The sequence below is a fragment of the Zea mays genome, chromosome 6, assembly GCF_902167145.1.
Source record: "Zea mays cultivar B73 chromosome 6, Zm-B73-REFERENCE-NAM-5.0, whole genome shotgun sequence".
NCBI classification, from domain to species: domain Eukaryota; kingdom Viridiplantae; phylum Streptophyta; class Magnoliopsida; order Poales; family Poaceae; genus Zea; species Zea mays.
In genome coordinates this window covers 90054770-90076644 of record NC_050101.1, presented here as the reverse complement: position 1 = coordinate 90076644, position 21875 = coordinate 90054770, and positions in this window count along the sequence as shown.

Here is a 21875-nt window from a genome sequence, read left to right as displayed (position 1 = left end):
TTTCTTTATGATCTTGATACATTTTTATTGTGGCCTTAAAGAATGCAGACTTAGGACAAAATAGTTCCATCGAGAATTTGCTTCATCGAGGTGATTTGAATTCAAAGCGAAATTAGACAGTTATGTGTGACGATCCTTAGATTAAACTTTTTCATTTCCTAACATAACTTAGTGTTAACAGAATCACAATTCATAAGGTGATGATGACTTCGTGAGTAAGTGTCTTCGCAAGAACATTCGTTTTATTAGTGTGGTGCTAAACTTCAAAATCATAATTCTTGACAAGTTTTAACCAATACCTTTGCCTCATAATTAAGTCATATTAAGTGAAGATGTGCTTAAGGCCCTTGTGATTGGTGGAAAGTTCGTCATGATACTCATATTAAGGATTCAATGGTTTACGCCTCGAGTTTGAACACAAAGCAGCTTTTAATCACTGTTCGTGTACAACTTTTATTCCCAATATAGTTGCAAGTTTTCAAAACCAACTTGTTGAACTACTTTTGACATTGAATAAACCTTTTTATGTTTTGTCGGCATTCCACAATTGAGGGTTCACAATTAGTTTCCAATAATTTACTTGACCTTTCTCAGCTTGTTATCACTTAACACTTCTATGCAAGGCTTGGGTAGAATATCTTGACTACTTATGCAAAGGAAATTGATTTTTAAAAGCTCCTTTCCGATTACATTGCTTGGAACATACAATGGGATCGACGGTTACCTCTACATGTGTCATAATATTATTAAGCGTGTTTTACCATGTGTCTTCTATAGTTTTCCCCATTTTTTTAATATAACAATTTTCGAAATACCTTAAGGATTAATTAAGGAGGAACTGGCTTCGTTACGGTATGTTCTTAGAAGTGGAATTATCACAACATTAGGGGCTCGATCTACATATTCCTTGTATGGCCATGTTTTAGGTGGCATAACCTTCATAGTTAGACTAAGTACTTTATGTCTACTTGATATACCTTATTAAAGTAAGGTCGTGAATTATGACAGAGATCCATTCGATCGGCGTATGTGTCCATTTAGTTATGTTAGACAGGCTGGCTTGGATGGAAAATACATGGCTCGCATGAGAGAGCGAATGAACAAACTCCTGCATTTCTGTAGCAACAGAACCTAATTGTCACACAAAATAGGATAATGGTTCGGTCTTATTGTTCCCAATACAAGCGTCAGAGCATTTCATCAATTACTTGTAGATTACGTTTTCATGTAATTAATTATGTCTTTGACACCAAAGTTTTAACTTCAACTTTTACAGTAACTGTTGTAATTGATATATTCATGTTTACACTCCAACAAATTAGCAGAGAAGGGGTCACGACTCGACAATTTATCATAGGGCAGAATTCTCATATGGATAGATAGTGAACTTAGGCAGAATTTTTTGAACCTCTAGGTAATCTAGCAAGAAAACTCATTATATTTGGTTGACTATTTCTTGACTGATAATTGTCCAATTTAAGGGTTATGTGCACTTTTGATCCAACAGTGATGACATATGTTGCTTGGTTATTTTGATCGATTGTATAGAGTTCTTTGTCTACCATCTGTTGTAATATACCAACATTAATGTCCAAAATTATTCTGCTCTTTATAGGTTATCTTCTTTGCAACTTCGGAAGGGAGTCCTAATTTACTCAGGAAGATATATTCACCTTTGAACAGAACACAAAAGATCAATTTGGACAAAACATCACGATAAGTCGAGATAGAATATCGAGATAAATTCAAAGGAGATGTGTCCACAAAACAGAACACATCGAGACACATTGAGACAAATACATAGAGCGATTTCAAAAGAGGTGTGCACGAAAGATAACACATCAGTGTAGTTCCATAATGAATTACGACTATAAACCGTGATACCAGCGCGTGCCGAGTAGCACAGTCTTGTGTCGGCCGCCCATAGGAGGATCTCAGTTTCGTCGCGGCACCAACAATCGTTAGTTATAACACCAATACCAAACATAGCCAATGAGAAATCCCACGTGCCACAGATAAACGGTACACGGATAACAATACACAGAGGGAGGGATCGACAAGTAAGGGCCATTACCAGAAAATGAGCCCATGAGAGTATGGCTCGAGAGTAAGGGCAGAATAGGGTCCAAAACATAAACTTGTTGACGAAGAGGATATCACAGATTACCAGGTCAATGATCAGTATGATATTTTATAGGCGGAGGGGGCAATCATGAGATAATGATTGACAAACTTTTAGAGATATAGGAGAATCAAAGACCATCACCGGATTTTTACAGAAGCGAACAGACATGATTCTCATAGATAAACTTGATAAAACATCGTCATGATTCCCAATAGAAAATACAAGGGCAAGGAGAATGAGAGATTACTTGCATTAGAGGACTTCTTAGAGTGAGTAAATGATGATGTGGCTCAAGATAGAGACACAACGTCAGAGAGATATAGATTAATTGTCGAGAATATGGGCATGAGATTTTAATCCCATGCTCAACTTGTGCCCATCAAAGAGAACTCTAGGATATCCCGATACACGAGCATGGGTATCGCGAGACATGAATGAGAGATTTAGAGTGAGCATCATCCGATACTTTGGGAAGTGTTGTAGCAACAACAAGATAACGGAAGTTGAATTAATACATGACCTGACGATATGGCGGATAAGCCACAACATGATTCATAAGGAACAAGATTTCTAGATCCAAATGAGAAAAGAGGCCATTAAACACGGTATGCCTTTAGAATGAGTAGATGAGAGATCAACGGGGATTTGGCTAAAGATTCTCGAGAAGAATGTTGGCTAAAGATGGTTTGCGCAAACAAGCGCCAAACATTTTTGTTTTTATATACTCAAGCACATAGTTCAATTTAGGTGGAACTGACGGTTAAGCTAATTAACTCTAGAAGTTGGGTAGGTGCAAGTTTTTATGGAACAACATACAAGGGCTAGAAATTGCATAGATTGATATCAAATTTCAATCGAGGGTTTCACTTTGTAGCTTTAGGATGGTTTGAATTAGGGTCATTCTACGAATAGAACAGACAACACTCTATTGGCTGACTGCAAAAAGGGTCAATTAGCTATGGTACCTCTAGATAGCACAACGAGAGGAACACGTAGCACATTCCTAACAAGGCAACCTAAAGGACATAGGATAAAAATCTTACAGTTCAGAGACTAACAATTTAGCGCAATATTCACAATTACCTCTTACTGGAATTAAGGGTAAGGGAAGCATGGATAAGATTAGAGAAGTATGTTCAGTACACAAGAGACAAACATAATACAGCAAACACGATGTATGCTCGTCCTATTCGTTCTCACAGTCATGCCAACCTAAGGTGGCAATCACGTTCTATATCAGTGGCATATTTCACGTACACTCAGCATATACTAGTCATCAACTACACATATGTTTTTGAGGTTAGAGTGTACCTGTAGAAAAGTTCATCACAACCCATCCCAATGATGCAACATTTATATTGAAAAGTAAGAACAACCTATCAACTATAATCCATATATTGCTATGTGGAGGTAACTTTACCTGCTTGCTCGAACATAGGTGCGACGTTACAGAAATGTAACATTAAATTACTAAGCACTCCCACACGTGTATACCCATATACACATATGAGGTACTGAATCTACCCGAAAATTTAATTACACTACAATCAAGTACTCTCATATATACACATGTATATACTCCAGTATTATATTTCACTCTTCCCTAGGTCGATGTTTGTTTGGTCTTGCGCTCAGAACTCATCTTACTTGAGTGTAGATCCAAATCTTACCATTTAGACTGAATGGTCGAAAAATAACAATACACATGTATGAAGGATTTCTCCCAAGTTAGTATTCTAACTAAGCCACCTGATAGTCCTTAATTTAGGGCTTAGAGAAGGATGTCGCTAGCATTATATCTTTTCAAATATGAAGTTTTGCAAAACCTACAAATTACTTAGTTGAAAATAGGCTTTTCAAAACTAAAACCTTGTTTTAAAAGTAAGTATATGATGGTATTATACTTAATCATGCTCCGATGCCAGATGTGATGATACTGCCCAATATATAATAGCACAAGTACCAAAAACATCTGCTTCCACAATGTTTAAACGTACTTGAGTCTATATAAACCCGATAGATCACCGAGCATCCCGAAGGACCTCGGTAAATCAACTCACAACCAAGATCATAGATCAAGTAAATACACAATCACATACCAGAGCTTTCAGCAGCGGAAATAGTACTACAATAAGTTTACAAATAAGAGATGGGAGTAAGTACAAAACTTGTTTTGAAGAAATATAACTTTGTACAATATAGATATAACCATAGTTTTGAAATACATGCCAGCTCAGTGACAATTCTTCAGAAACAACAGGGATGAGAACTACATAGAAGGCCGAGCCCATCGACACTTATCTACCATCATCAGCAGGCCTAGATCTTCACCTGCAACATGGTGGGATAAACCCTGAGTACTTGAATGTACTCAGCTATACTTACCCGTCCAAAATCAGGAAATAAGAAAGTAAAAGACACCAAGGATCATGTAATGCTTTATCTTGAGCTGGCTCTTTCTTTTGGAAGAGTACATGAGAGCATCTTAAGGGACATCATGATAATTAATCATCTTTTAGCCTCTCAGTATTATTACTTATTCTACTGCGAATCTAGGTTGGCACCTAATTAGCTAGGTGACATTTGCCAATTCGCTATGTCTAGTTATAGCTTTAGTGATTGATCAAGTTTGACAAGTATCTCATTAATTAGACAAGCAAGAGAAACCCAACCCTTGATTATAATTAATCATGTCATCATCTTTAATCAATAACAATATCATCATTCTCATGGTTCTCACTGTGTAGTTCTTACTATGATGTGATAACTCAAGTCAAGTGCTCACTATCCAGGAGCGATGACAATTCGAATCGATTACTGACCAGCTGGAGGGGTACTCCTAATACAAACCATACTCACAGTACCTCGTGGGAAACGATCACCACCATACTCATTCCAGTAGCAGCCTCGCTGCACACCGCGGATTCCATAAGGGCCACCATACCTAGGGATCGTCGGAATACCAGAGGGTAAGGGCGTACCATGCACCATGGGTCACCTCCTCATGTCTCCGTCACTCCTCACCCACACCAGTAAGTGGTGAGGTCAAATTCGGCTGTAATAGTACTCTGGCTTCACGATCGAAACGAATTATCCGGCCAACTAAGTGATTAGGCATGCGTTCAACATGACTCGAGGGACCACAACGCTACAGTCCTTAATCGACACAGACGGGTATAAGTAGACACCAAGACCTTCATGCCTTGTGTTTCCTTATCTTCATCCCGTCCGATCTCATATTAACTTCATATTATCCATTGATATTTCCTAATGACTTTACTCAATCAAGCATAAGGTAAGCACAGTACCTTGTAGGTGACAGGAAATCACCTGACTTCTAACGTCTAAGCAGACCTAAGCATTTAAGCGTACTTAAATTACCCAGGTGACAAGGATAGGGATAACAAGGGTAATCAAGGATAAATGTAGCAATTGTTTTCAAACAACTCCTACAACCTATTGCAACAATCATAAGCATGTAGGTGAATAAAAACAATTATTACAAACCATGGGAATTAGGTGTCGGGGCTTGCCTAGAATCAAACACTACGTTAGCGGTTGTTAGCGGGGACCCGCTTGACGAAGATCCACTTGATCAGTCCATCATCTTCGGGTTTGTCTCCATCATCACGTCCTTCATGTCCACATGCTAAAAATCTAGCGTACCTAAATGAGATGCACGATGCACATGTATGAATATAATGAAAAGGTAATAAAAGATCATATGACACCACACAGTAGATAATTAAGCACTAAAAGTACGGCGTTACAAACACCCATACACAAACACTAACTATTCCTATACATAGGGCATAAGTATCCAACATCTCAGAGACTATAATGAATAATACCAAATACAACGTAATCTACAATCAAGCATAACATGGAAGATGAAAAGCACATCAATCATGGGACACATGCTAACTTGAGTATAAAGACTACAAGTGTTTGCCAATTAAGAGCTCGGTAAACCTACTTAGCCAAACAAAAGCAATTCTAAGCAACAAACTTAACAATTGCTGTTTTTGGACAGCAATACAACATGTACTTGTTTTAGTCATAACTAGAGATTTAAGAACCCAAAATATGAGAACTAAGACTTTCTCGAAAGCTAATATAATTGTCTACAAAACATTTATAGTCATTGTAGGCTGGTTCAATACTTAACAAGGTCAAACAATACAAAGAAGTAGCATCTGTCCAGATTTGGACAGATTCAGACCTCCTACTTCAAACAGCTATGACTGAATATTTAAACCACCAAAAGGAGTGATACATAACTTTCTGGAGAGCTTATGAAATGTACTACAACTTCTTTATGATTACTAAGAGCTGATTTTATGTTTAATTTGGTCAAAGAATGCAATCTTTTAAATCTGGAGAAAATTTGGACAGATTCTAATGTCGAACTTGTGAGAAGCATAACTTCTAAACTATCACACCTATGGCCATCAAATTTTAACACAAGCAAGATAAGGAAGTTATCTCCAAATTTTCTATATGACATTTCTACAGAAAACATAATTTATCTCATCAAACAAATGGCACCGCAGAAACATTGTGTGCAGCCAAAACCGCAATTAGTCTAACACTTATAATCAATTAGAGTTAAAACCATGTTATTAAAGCGGTAAAACATTAAAACGTTATGAACCAACTTTTCAACATTTAAACGTTTAAACGAACGTTGAAACGTCTTTTCAGACTTGACATAGAGTTTTAAATATAGAATAAGGTTGTGTCCAGCAAGGGACGATAAACCGTCCGGTACCCTTAATATAGGGTTCAGACACGTCCTCAACGCGCCCAGCAACGTACTCTATATCGCACTCTAAATTTTAGAGGACGCCGCACGCACCCTAGATGTGGAGAAATCCAGACGTCCGGTATCCGGGCTCGGGGTCGGGCTCGCGCGGTGGTGAAAAATCTGGAGCCGCTGTTGTGTCGTCGCTGGCGACTTCCATCCAAGTCGGCGAGGGGGGCTCGCGGCGCTGCTCCTCGGCGGCGCCGCCCAAGCTAGGCTCGAAGAGGCCGTGCTCGAGCGGGTCCGGAGGCGGACCGCTCTCGGTGGCTGGAGGCAAGGAGGTCGGCGCCGACGACTCAAAGATCCAAGGAGCGGGTGGTTCCGTGGGTGTTCGTCGCCGTCGAACCGCCATCGCCAAGAAGCTGAGAAGATCGACGGCGTCGACGAAGGAAGCTGGGGAGAAACGCAAGCACATCTCGACGCCACCTTCTTCATCGTCTTCCATTAGGTCGGGTGGTCCAGATCCGAAGAAAAAAAGGTAAACATTGAAGATCGATTTTGCTTTCTATGATTCTAGTACTTCAAATGCTACAACTCGTCCATATCTAGGGTTACGGATTTAGGGTTATACATTCGATGGATGTAGGATTCCTTGACCATTATGTTTTGTGTTTATAAATTTGGTTCCCATTACAGAAAATTTTATTGTGGTACAAGAATTCTCTGTTGTAGTCATTGATGTGTATTTACAAATACATGGGGACTGTTTTAGACAGACTGAATCATGAGCACTATGCTATCTCTTGATAATTGATGTTCACATTAACCAAATATCTTTGTGGTACAAGCTTTGTTGATATACGAATCGAGGTGTATTCACAATGACTTGGCCAATTCTTTTGACACACTCAATGATGATTTTATCTTCATAATTCATGTTCATTACTCATGTGCTGATTTCAACTGCCTACTGCCAATACTAGCTGAACTAAAGCACGATACATAAAATTATCACCTACATATATTAACACAACCATATGTTTTATGTAGACCATGGATTCGGAGAACGCAAAGCTCCGAAGAGCACTGGCTCATTTAATCAGAGTAGTGGAGCAGCGTTGTGCCGACATCGTCGATGTCGTCCACGGTGCCTTCCAACCAGTTAGCGGACCAGTCCTCAATGAAATGAATCGTGCTTTAGTTCAGATCGAGGACCTCGCCAAGGACCTTGATCACCTAGCTCTGGAAAAAGACTGGGAGATGGAGCACATGGCCCCTTCTCCAATTGCCTCATCATCAGAAACAGAGGATGAGCTTCTGCTTGATTATGATTCAGAGTTGAATCCTGACGATATCGTCGGCTACGACGATGGACGCGACTACTCCACCGACGACACCTATCCCTACTAGATTAGCATGCACCTAAGGAATATGTGTATGTGATAGGTTTATGTGAGTCCAAGTAGTCTTTTGTATGTGAACACAACAGATGTGTGTCACAAGTGAGTGCTTTAGTTTATGTCATGTTTATGTTGTCGACAACTATCCGGATGCGATGTTCATGACATGTTTATGTTAACGTGGTCTGTTAAATGTTATGAACTTTGCAATATATCTAGTCTGCACCACTTCTGAGTTTCTTGTGCCTGTCCTGTTAACATTCACATGGTTCTGCTTTCATTTCACATGGTTCTTATGTGACTACCTTGAATGTACAGCATGGGTACAGATTGGAACCAAGTTATGGCACAATATGGCAGTTTCCTATCCGAGGATGATGGCACTCAGTTTGACAACACTGCACTTCCTCCTCCGCCTGATATACCAGCCCAGGCCTCATCAGCACCACCTCCAGTGAAGAAGCCTCCTCAACGCACAAAGCTAGCCAATTTTACGTCTGAAGAGGATATGAGGGTTTGTCAAGCATGGTTGGCTGTCAGTTGTGATCCGATTGTGAACACTGGTCAGAAGCGTCAAGGATTTTGGAATCGGATTACAGAGGCATACAACTCTTGTAGAGGATCAATGCCAGAGAGGTCTACGAAATCTCTCATGAGCAGGTGGGACAGTATCAAAACTCAATGTTCTACCTTTGCTGGATACATGATGGTTGTGCTTCGACAAAACCCAAGTGGCATGACTGATGCAGATAAGGTACGTAAATGTTCGTAAATGTTCAGAAGAAGCTAACAGCCTTTTGTAAGTAAATGTTCGACAAAACCAACTGATTTTCTTTTGCAGACTTCGCTTGCGGCTACTCGTTTTGCTGCTGTTGAAAAGAAGCCCTTCCATTTCTTACATTGTTGGTCCATATTGAAGGATCAACCTAAATGGATGGACCAGCACATGAGCACCCAAAATCCTCCACCCAACCCAATTGGTACCCAATCAAATACTATTGACTGTGATGCTGCTGAAGAATCAGCTCCATCAAGCTTTACTTCGAAAAGGCCGCTTGGTCGTGATTCAGCAAAGGAAAAGGCAAAGAAGCAAAGATCAGAGAACACATCATCCACTGATTCGGAGTACCTAACACGGATGGGTGAGCTCTCTTTGGAACGGTTATCTGTCTACAAATCAGTAGCTTCAACTGAGGAGAAGAAGTTGGAGTTCATGAAAAAATAGGAGAGGCAGAAACTGATATTGGAGAGGAAGAAGCTAAATTTAGAGAAGATGAAGATGGAACGACAAAAGGTGAAGGAGGACACGGAACAGAAGGTTCTCATATTGAGCATGGATTTGACAAAATGTAACCCCCTTCTTCGCCAGTACTACGAGGCAAAACAACAGGAGATTCTGGCAATGGTTACTGGAAGCTCGTCGTCAAGCAAGTGAATGTTCATTCTAGTGGTTGAGGAAGTACTCTTATTTGTTTTCGAGAACAATTTTATGTTTCTGCACTCGACAATTTTATGTTCTGTGATATTAGAACTCAGTCATGTTGCTTAATAATAGTAGACTTCTTATATCATTCATGAATTATAGCATTACACATTGGCCAGCTTCGGATTAGTAGAAACATTCATCTGTTTCTATTATTCATATTTTTGCATTACACATAGTAGAAACATAAACTTCATCGTACTTAACACATACTAGCTTCGGAATAACAGAACCGACGACATGACAAACTTCATACTTAACACATACTACCTTCGGATTAACAGAACTGACGACATAACACACTAGACATGACAATGACAAACATACTTAACACATGGCAGACATAAACTTCATACTTAAGCAGCTCCGGATCCAAGCCATGCCCAGTGGTGGTGGATTAGATCAACCTGCAACTGATTATATTTGACTGGATCATGTAGTTGGTCGTACCTGTTGTTGATGTACTCATTGCGCTCCGAAATGGAACCATGACTAGTATCCGCCAAAACTCCGATGTTGTCAAAGCTTGTGTTCAAAGACGAAGGTCCTTCATCTTCTACGATCATGTTGTGCAATATGATGCATGTTTTCATGATATCTCCAATGTGTTGTGGAGACCAACCATATGCAGGACCACGAACTATGGCCCATCGCTTCTGTAGTACTCCAAATGTTCGTTCAATGTCTTTTCTAGCAGACTCTTGAACAGTGGCAAAATGTTGGGTCCTCACATCATACGGATGACGGATTGTCTTGACAAACGCTGGCCAGTCCGGATAAATACCATCTGCTAGGTAATATCCCATGTTGTAGGTGTGTCCATTGACGGAGAAACTCACTGGTGGACTATCACCATTAAGATGCGAATCGAACAGGTTTGAACGCTGAAAAACATTGATGTCGTTACAGCTACCGGGCATGCCGAAGTATGCATGCCAAATCCATAAGTCATATGAGGCAACAGCTTTGAGGATCATTGTAGGGTGTTTACCGCGACCGGTAAACATCCCCTTCCATGCAGTTGGGCAGTTACGCCACTCCCAATGCATGCAATCGACACTACCAAGCATACCAGGGAAGCCGCGTGATTCTCCAACTTGGAGAAGCCTAGCGATATCAGCAGGAGTAGGTTTCCTAAGATAGTACCCCCCAAAAGCAGTTTGTATGGCAGTGCAAAAGTGTTTCAAAGCCTCATGTGCTGTAGATTCTCCAATTCGTACGTACTCGTCAATGGCATCCGCAGGAACACCGTATGCAAGGATACGTACGGCAGCAACAACTTTCTGAAGGGCAGATAGGCCTAGCTCACCGGCACAGTTTGGACGTTGAACGAAGTACGGATCCACTTGTTGCACAGCAAGAACGAGACGCTCGAACACATGGCGACGCATGCGAAACCTATATTGCAAACTTTTTTTAGTACAATTGTCAAGTACGTACTATGGACGTTAATAGATGTGCGTATGAATAAACATACCTCCTCCGAAATTGTGCATCCGTGTAAACCGGTTGGGTGCAAAAGTAGTCGGCTCGGATTCTTGCATCACCACTGATATGGTCACGATGGATTCGAACACGACCGGGAATGGAACCAGCGTACCGACGCTCGTTAAGTGCACGACGCCTACGATGTTGGTACGTCGCAACCTCGAGCTCATGGTCTTCATCTTCCATGTCTTGTGCCATCCTAAAAAAAATATTGGAATCTATGAACCGGTCCATTGTTGTGGATGAGTGTATGCGAAGTGTGAGTGAAGTGTTGAAGTAGTGATTATTTATAGAAGGGATAGGCTTCGGAGAGAAGCCATGCTCTTGTCGTGCAGCCGAAGCTAGACAATGGCTTGTTGAAGAAGTGTCGTGGCTTACGGTGGAGCATGTGAATTCGTAAACATTTTTTCGTACGATTCAAATATTGTGTCACGTTTTTTCCACAATAATTACACACAACATAAATTGCAATGTTATTTATTTTGTACATTTCGAAATTATTAATGAACCATAGTTTTTAGATTATTATTTGTAATATTATTGATTACAAATTTTTTAGCATCCTTTGAGTACCATTAAATGGGTACAAAACAAAGAAAACAGAAAAAGAAAAGAAAAAACGAATTCTGTTAACACTGTAGCTTTAGGGGTTCGAATTTAGGGGACGTTGCTGGAGACACAGAAGATATAGAGGACAGAATCTTTTAGAGTGTCCTGTAAAGTACAGGGAATATTCCTTTAGGGGACGAAATTTAGGGGACGCTGCTGGAGACAGCCTAAGTTCATACATAAGTTGAGTTCACAAACCAAATAGCATAAAAAGAAACAGATCAATTTCAACAACATAAGTTCAACCACACAAGTTACAACTGTTATGCATGATTAGTAACTATCATCGAACTCATGAATATTAAGACCATGAGCATCCACGCCTTGATCATCACCATCTTTTCCACTATTGCTTCCTTTAATTTCATCTTCCACATCAAGATCATCAAGAATATATTCCTCATCCTCGTCATCTTCATTGGCTAAATTAGTCTCCTCTTCCTCAAGGTCTTCATTCCTTCTCACACACCCACCAGCAGCTCTCCTTGGAAAATTACGACCTCTGAGATGTGCAGATGCACCAATAGCTTCATCAACTTGGTCCCATGATAAATTGAAATCATCTCCAAGAGCATTGCTAACATGAGAAGAATTAGCTAATGGATCAACCCATTCATTGTCCCAATCAAAGTCTTCTAAAATCAAAGGATCAAAGTTTTTTCCTTCCTCACGTATTTTTTGAAACCTATCAACCATCTTTCTATTGTATGAAACATATACCAAGTCATTCAACCTTTTGTGCTCTAACCTATTCCTATTTTTGGTATGCATCTACAAGTGCAAATAAAAGTAACCAATGAAGAACTGAGGATAAAAAAGTAGTGGCGAATAGAAATTGAATAATTTGACTAGCTCACTTACAAATTCAAATGTACTCCAATTCCGCTCACAATCGGATGATGAAGCACAAAGACTAACAATCCGTCTTGAAACTTATATAATTCAATAGTACGACCACCATATGCAAGCCACCAATCTACTAAAATGGCAAGAATAAGAAGATTATAGGTTACATGCTGAAAATGGAGGGAAGGCTATCAATGTCAGAATACTTACGTGGATTCCTTGTTTGTGCATTTTTTATAGCCATTCGATTTGCAAATGCCTCTCTTTGGTTCTCATAAAGAACAGCTTGGGCATCAATCTTCTCTCTAAGATCCTCATCTACCACCATTTTGACAAGCACATCATTAAAGCAACCCCTTAGCTCTCCAACGTAGCCTTCATCATCACCTGCTTTGATGTTGTAGAATTTTCTAGGGTTCAAATATAGTGCTGCTCCATATAATGAGGCATACATTTGGTTCGCCCAATATCAATCCACAATGCTCATGATACATTTCAAACATGCTTTCTTGTTTTGAGTAGAAAATGAGGAGGTAATCTTATTCTTTGCTATAGTCATGGATGCAGCAACCTCAGCCAAGGCCGGCTTCTCATCACCATCAACCAATCTCAGCACGACAAGAAGCGGTAAAGAAGCTCTAAGACAATCCTCAATTGAATTCCAAAATTCTTGAGAGAAAACAATGTCATATGCTTTTTTACATGCCTCTGTTTTGGATACCTTGGATTGAGTGAAAACATCACTTGAAAATAGACCTTTCAATGAGTTCTTGTGCTTGTGCAAACTCTTCATGGTAAGGAAGGCAGTAGCAAATCTAGTAGCAGCAGGTCTCACAAGATCCATCCCATTTGTATGCACCCTCATTTCACTAAGTATCCTCCCATGTCTATAAATAAAAGTGGTGACACAATGAGCATGAGCAATAGGCTTCTTAAAATCCTTCAGCTTTCCTATGTCCTTCAGCTTTCCTATGTCCACAAAGGAGTCCAGAACAAGGTAGGAATCCTCTCCATTAAAATCTTACCTGCTGCCTTGTAATTAACACCATTATCAGTGACAATCTGAGTAACGTTTTCCTTACCAATCCCCTCAATTCTCTTTTGTAACAAGTCTGCAAGCATCACTGCACTGTGTGACTCATTTGATGCATAAACTGACTCCAAGAAGAATGTTCCTTGAGGGCTGTTAACAAGGAAATTGATCAAATGGCAGCCTCTTTTGTTTGTCCAACCATCATACATGAGTGTGCAACCATATTGGCTCCATGCTTCCTCATGCTTCTTCCTCTCATCATCTATGTCTTTGACAACCCTAGCAAGTAAAGGCTCACATAGCTCATGGAAAGTAGGAGGCTTGAACCCAGATCCATATTGAGCAATAGCCTCCACAGCTACCTCAAATTGCCTTGAGTTCGCAGCATTGAATGGTATACCACACTCATAGAAAAACCTGGCTATCTCCAAACAAACAAAATTTCTTTCTTTCTTAGGCTTCATGGTAGCACTTATGGTAGTTTGAGTAGGTCCCTTTGCATGTCTCTCTGCTACAACCTCTTGAGGTGTTTGTCGAATCATAGATGCAATGGACTTCTTCGGAGCTACAATTGGGTGGGGCTTCAATTGGAAAATTGCTTTGTTTCTTTTGGCAACTATTCCAAAACATGGCACAGTACATGAGGAAGCCTTGGATGATGCTGACATTTACCTGCTTCCCATAACTTGGACATCATCATCTTCCATTACATCGTCATCTAGGCACAATGGCCTAGCATGCTTCCCAATATTCAAAGCTTCATTCATCTCTTTAGCAATCTCTCTAGTAGTGTTAGGACACTTGACAATGTCTCCATAGCCACCAGCTAGATGTTCTTTCACCCTCTTGATACCTGCTTTTATTTGTTTAGGGCACAAAGCACATTGAATTAGCTCTCTCTTTCCTGCCTCAACATAGTATGCATATTTCCATCCTGGATCATTTGACTTTGGCCTTCGTGACTGATCTTTGAGTGGGTCATAGGAGTCATTACTTTGACCGACAGACAATAACTCGCTATTTGTTGCCATTGAAATTCACTGTGAGCAAATAGAGATAGATTCACTATGAGCAAAATCAACAAATCTTAGGGTTGGCATAGAGGTGAGGCAGAGTGGCTAGCGCAGAGGTGAGGCACTGGTGGCTGGCGCAGAGGTTTGTCCCTCAACTACTAGTCTTGCTCAGCACTGGGCACTGGCGGCTAACGCAGAGGTGAGGCAGAGCGACGCAGTGGGTAGTGGCTACTGGTTGGGAGTGAACAAATCTCTATGACACAGAGGTGAGGCAAAGTGGAGCACTGGGTACTGTCGGCTGGCGCACTGGCCTGTGGAGCACTGGAGCGGCAGTGATGCACTGGCCTGTGAAACAATGGAGCGGCGGCGGCGCACTGCCCTGTTGACAGAGGGAAGAGGGAGGAGGGAGGAGGGAGGAGGGGGGCCAGCGGCGTACCTGGAGGGCGGCTGAGGACAGCCGACGGCGGTAGCAGGCGCGCCCGGGAGAGGCTTGCGTGTTCTGCGGCTGAGGACGGCGGTAGATGGCTGCTGAGGGCGCACGTTCTGTGGCTAGAACGCGTCCGGTGGCTGGGAGCGACTAAAGGCCCGGGAAGGCCCATTAATAACTGGAATGTCCGTAGAACGCTTAAAACGCCATAAAACGCGTCTCAGACGCTTACACGACGCTTAAACGTCCAAAACGAACATTCAACACCAATTTATTAGAACGTGCAGACGTTTTAGTTCCTAATCACGTTTTACCACTTAAACGACGCTTAAACGTCATTTAAGCGACGTTTTAATAACAATGGTTAAAACAACCAAATTAAGAATCAACAAGTCATTTCTCTAATTTTATTCAAGTCATTTGGTGTACTTTAGTTACAAACATACAAGTAATAAACACATGTGTCACCTATACTCCAAAAATAAAGAGACCTAGCTTCACCTATTATTTAACTAGCTCTCTAACTTACTTTACTAGATTAACTTGCTTAATCATCTCGAAATAAACATCACATAGAATAGAACTCTACAATACAACAACTTGCACATCTAAAACTTAAAGCACTCATATACATAATTTGTTGGGTCGTTTCTTCAATTTCCACAGAAATCGACTTATCGACGCTACACTCTTCCAAACAATTTTGGGCAGCGATGACACTCATACAGGCCCCATAACCGATCAATCAAAATATTTACCTACCCACTACGTATAGAATGTGATGACTTATTAACACGACACATCGCTTTGCAACAACAATTCACCATACAACAAAATCAACATAATAACATCGGCAAATACTACCAACTAACTGTTTGAAATACTGAACTCACTTTGCATTCACCAATACAATCATGCATGCATAGAACCATACATTTTACATTTTATACATAGCTAACAAATGCATTCATCACATGGATCCGCACATTCCAACCTAACCTTCGTATCAATTTTATTTCTAACAACACGAAAACATATGAACATCTGAATCTCTTTCCATTCCATTTTCTTCTCCATAACTCAATTCACACATGCAAATCCACACACATAGGCACACATCGACCAAATCGTATTTAGAACAAACTCAAAATCACACACATTTACACCATCGACTGAATTATAAATAATGTAAATCACGAATCGCCTAAATCAAACAACCTGGCTGGATCAGTGAGTCCCATGTGTTGTCCATGTCGCTTGGGATTTTTTTGTCAAGCACGTGATGCGTGAGGCGTGACATCGACGGTAGGCTATGAGCAACAATGACACACGGTTTAGTCATTTCATCGAACACAGAGGATACAAGGCACGACGGGGCTGCAGAGTCTCACCGGGGGTTCGACGACGTTGCGGTCGGGGCTACACGGACTGGGTCGAAGCAGGGGCTTGTCACAACCCTTGGCCGGCGTGGCGTTGCCGACGTGAGCAAATGAGCAATCTCAGGTGATCGCCAGAATACGATAACAACCAGAAGGTTGATTCGTTTTGGTTTCTGGTATTTCTCCGATGCCCCTTGCTCAAGTCTTATACCATACTTATACTAATGTCATGGGTATAGTCCACTACGGCCCAGTACGGCCCACAACCATTACAAAATCAAATACGTACTTACTAGTACTAGCCTGTGCGATCTCTGACATAGGTCGGATGTTACATTACCGCCCTATCAAAGCGTTGCTTGTCCCCGAGCAACAGTGACTTGCAATGCAGACAAAATGCCAAGATTCCAATGTCTAGTAATTCAAAGAAGAAGCACGCCAAGAGGAACCATACATAGGACCATATCACCACGGGATGCCATCTTATCACCGTGCACCCTGAACCCATCACCTCCATATTGTATCCTTGGTACGTTCTGCCCGTAGACTATTAGGATTTCATTAGTAAATGCACGAATAAAATGAGAAATGCCACCAGGAATATAGCAGTGGTCTCTGCTCACTTCGTATAGATCATATAGATCCCATAAGGCCATGGAGAGATCAGTAAGGGAGGCAACAATAGCATACACCAGATATGCCAAATGCCAGTCCGGAAACAGTTTCGCTTCATGCTTAGCTGCAACACCACGCGCTGCCCGAAATGTTGTAAGTGCCATGCCTAACGTCACTTCAACACCATGTGGTACACCATCTACAACCATCTGTCTCAACCGACAAACTTTGTCCAAAAACTGGTTGAAAACGCTGTCTCCAAAATCAGCAGCAACAACATTGTCGCGATACTCATCAGCATTAGTGGAAGGACTAGAACACCAAAGCACTACAATGTGATTGCGATCGACATAATAGTCGGGCTGCTCAAGTTGTCTGTTCACATTTTCCTTCAACAATTTAGAATTCCTTTGAGCAAAAGAACCACTAGATGGATCGAACTTTTCTGCATAGGCTTCAAAAGTTACGTTGATTGGTGAATTGAAATCCAAGTGGTGCCTTTGAATCAGTAAGTTCTGAAAGGATACACCCATGTAAATATTTGTTAAAGATAAAGATATATCCTCACCATACTAGTCCGGATACGTAGAACCTCGTTCACATATAATCTGTGGGGACTGCTCCACCTCATATTTCTCACTGTTTTGTGAAAACCCGTGTCGCAAATGAGGCAATGATCTATTATCGACAATATCAACAGAAACATAATCTTGTGGCTGCTTCTTTTGCATCTCTTTTGATTCTCCCTCCTCGAAGGTGAATTCATCCCAAGATTTCACAATGGTGTCAACCTCTTTCACTGCTTTTTCAGTAGCAGCACCCTCCTCGGGACCAGTTGTCTCACTCAAGGCAGGAACAACCTCAATGACAACAGTTGATTCTTTTCCACCTCACTGCTTGTAGTTACAAGAACATCTTCTATTGCTAAAGATTCTTAAGGTTCAATAGGTTCTAATACAGACTCTTCTAGTTGTGCCTGCAAAATATTCCTATCAAATGTATCTTCCATTCTTGTATGAATAGATTCCCCTGTCTCGGTGTCACCTGATTGATGTATTTTGGTAGTCGCAGAAGAGGCACTACCCTCAAGTAAGTCTCCAACAGACCCTTTAAGCCGATTTGGTTGTGCTTCATCACTAGGACTAGAATATTTGCTAACTTGATGGATCTGGTTGTCCTCTACTATTGAAGGATGTCCTGTAGATTGTGATTTTTCTGATGATTCAGCATCACCCACCTTAGATGCAAGTGTCTCGGTAGAGCTATCAAGCTTTTCTTCTGCTACATGGACTTCTTCTGAATTTGAAGGCAGTTTTGGAGATGTTGTTCCTGATACTTCAGAAGGATCTACCTCGGATATATGTCCCTTAGTTGGTGTGCTATTAATTCCTTCCTCGCCATTGTGTCCCATGAAAGACATGACATGAATGAAGAATCATATTCTATCAGAGTTGGATGTCTGTGATTTTGATGCATCTTCATCGCCACGCTTCTCCTCCAGGCCGAGCACACTGTCTGACAGGTCACCCTGCAAGGTATTAGCAGTATTCCATTTTCTCACTTCAGTTTGGTTATCTTTATCCTCCCATATTTCATCGTCTTCTAACTGAAACTGCAACACCTCATTCTCAGCCCCTTCTTTAGATACCGCAAGGTAATCTTTCCCCTCCTCTTCACTGGTAGCATTTTGCTCCTTCTCCAGGCTATCCTCTATCACACTGCCAGCACTAGCAAGAAGAAGCTCCTCCATGCTTCCACCATGCATAACCATAGCAGCTGCCTCACTCAGTGAGTTAGACCTGCTGGTCTCATCTACCACCTCACCCTCCTTCTCATCCGATTCATCTAAGACTTCTTCACCTTGAGCAAGCTGCTGCAGTAACCCTTCATGCGTGTGAGATTCAAATTGCATCTCCTCGTCCCATGCCACTTTAAGACCCATTTCATTGAACATTGGTTGTGTGCTTGCTTACTGTGACATTCCAACAAACATCCATAGGGCATCAGGCAAACATCCTGCTTGCAATCATTGTGCATATGGTTCCCCACCCCATGGGCCAGCTGCTGCAAAAAACTAGGGGAATCGGAGCCAAGTAACACTTCTTCATCCCAAACCACCTTCTCAGCAGACGTTTCATCAAACATGTCATGCGCTGACCTTGCCACTGTGAGGAACTCCCTTTCCTGTGCCTTCAAATCGCACCACCTCTCACGCAGCCAACTCAATTGTCTCCACCTAAGTTCTACCTCCATCCTCACTAGAAACCTCGGGAAAAAATAGTACGACCTGATGCAGAGGGAAATCGTGGAAACCTTACGTCGAACAGGTGAAGTGCAGGTGGTCTGCAGCCGCCACACGCCACCGAAATTCCACCACCGCCAACACCACCAAGCCAAATGTCCATGGAGATCGACGAACGTCGAGAAAACCCGCGCCAAACACCTTGGTCGTCGATATGGAGATGCCGTTGAGGATGATGCGACGCGCTCCCCCTGATGACCCTGGTCTCAGGTGATCGCCGGAATACGATAACAACCAGAAGGTTGATTCGTTTTGGTTTCTGATATTTTTTCGATGTCCCTTCCTCAAGTCTTACATCATACTTATACTAATGTCATGGATATAGTCCACTGACCCAATAAAATTCAAATACATACATACTAGTACTGGCCTGTGCGATCTCTAACATAGATCGGATGTTACAGGGCTCGAGGGAGCTGCGCTGAGTGCCCTGGACAGTGGAGGCGGGGCTGCACAGATCCGAGGCTTGCTGCTCCAAGAGAGGAGCTCGGCATCCTGGCTAAAGTAGGAAGACGGCTCCGGCTTGAGTGCGAGCTACTCCGCTCGACTAGGTGCCAGCGTTGAGGAGCAGCAGCGGCTATGGCGGTATGGGGATGACGGCGCTATGGCGTGTGTACAGTGAGGGAGCCTGCGGTTGTAGACGAAGGCACCAGGCCACGGGTGTCCACGCCACTGCAGCGGAGCTCCGCCCGACGAGGCAACAGGAGGGGGCAAAGGCCTAGTGCCGCTCGCTGCTTGCCCCAATCCACTGCGTCCGCGGTGTTTGTATGGATCGAGGAGAGGAGGCACTGGGGGGAGGGGGCGGTGCTCACCATGGGGTCATGGAGCAGGGAGATGGGAGGCTAGTGCACAGCGGTCGGGTGGGAGAAGATGGAGCGGCGGCCAGTGAAGGAGTTGAGTGATTTTTTCATAACTCGAAGGCTATTTATACCAGGAATTTAGGGTTAGGATTTTAGACTGTCTGCATGGGTTGCCGCTGGACACTCCTCCCCTTCAACTGGTGGCTACAGCACCTCCCCACACCTGCATCGGCGCCCCCTACAAGGCCCTCCAGCCGATGGCCCCTTTCTCTCTCCCTCCGTAAGCAGCGTGAACCTCTAGCACTGTTGACATCTGTTGTTGTGGGTCCATCTCTAATTGTTAGTAGAAGAAAAACTAATAGTAGATAAAAAGTAGGTATATGAAATGATATTTTATAGTTATAGTGGAGTATAGGGAAAGAATTTAGAGGAAACCGCTACGGTATATGAAAAAGCAAGGGATGAAATGTTGACGATGTGACGCAAAAAATGATATATGGAGAGAAATTTAGGGAGACCGCTGCAGATAGCCTTAGATGGACTGAATTGGGCTGATCCAAAAATTTCCAATTAGGCTCCACTAATTTATTTTCATCTGCGTTTGATTAAGCGCGGATTATCGAAATCAGGTAATTTCTTGCGATGTGTAATTTGACGCAGACTATTGAAATCGGGCGCTTGCAGATATTACTTGTTTCGTATTTACGTTAGTTCGGATTCGATACACAAAATATCAGTCGAGCCGATAAGATTTAATCAGATGTGGACATCTTAATTAACCTGCTCCGAGAACACGAGCATGGATAAAGATCGGAGACAGGTCGATTTTCAGTCTGCGATAGATCGAAATCAGGCACGACAGATAAGATTCGTATTAATATCGCTCCAATTTAGCTGGTTGTGAACTTGATTTACGTTGGTTCGATTCGTATTATTTCGCTCGGTAACTTTGGTTGTCTAGTCCAAATAAATTGGTCTAGGCAAAATCATGAGACGAGTTGAGTTTTCGGATTTGCTTTACGATGAGTCAAGCAGGACTCAGACTTGTTATTTACGGTGACAAATAATTTGAGTCACGCAAGATTTCTGATATCACTGAGATAGACAGAATGGATGTGACTTAGAGTTTAATATACTCACTAAATTAATTTTTTAGGTTCGAAATTGTTATTTGGCACGTGACAAACACCTGGGGTGTTATACTCAAGTTGGATTATTGATAGTGGATGCACAAACCACATGATGGAGGAAGCAGATGTTCTCTTTCTATGTCAAGAACAAGGATTCCCACGACATGATTATTTTTGGTGATGGGAACCAAAGCAAGGTAAAGCGGTTGGGTAAGTTTGCCATTACTATTGATCATTCAATTTCTAATGTTTCTCTGGTAGAATCTCTTAGCTAACCTACTTTCTGTCAGTCAACTTTTGTCATATGGGTTAAATTGCTTAATTACACATATTGATGTAATTGTCTTTAGAAGGAGTGATGGTTCATTAGCTTTTAAAGGTGTACTAGATGACAAGCTTTATTTAGTAGATTTTACAAAATACAACGTCGACCGAGATGCATGTTTAATCACTAAGACCAACATGAGCTGGTTGTGGCATC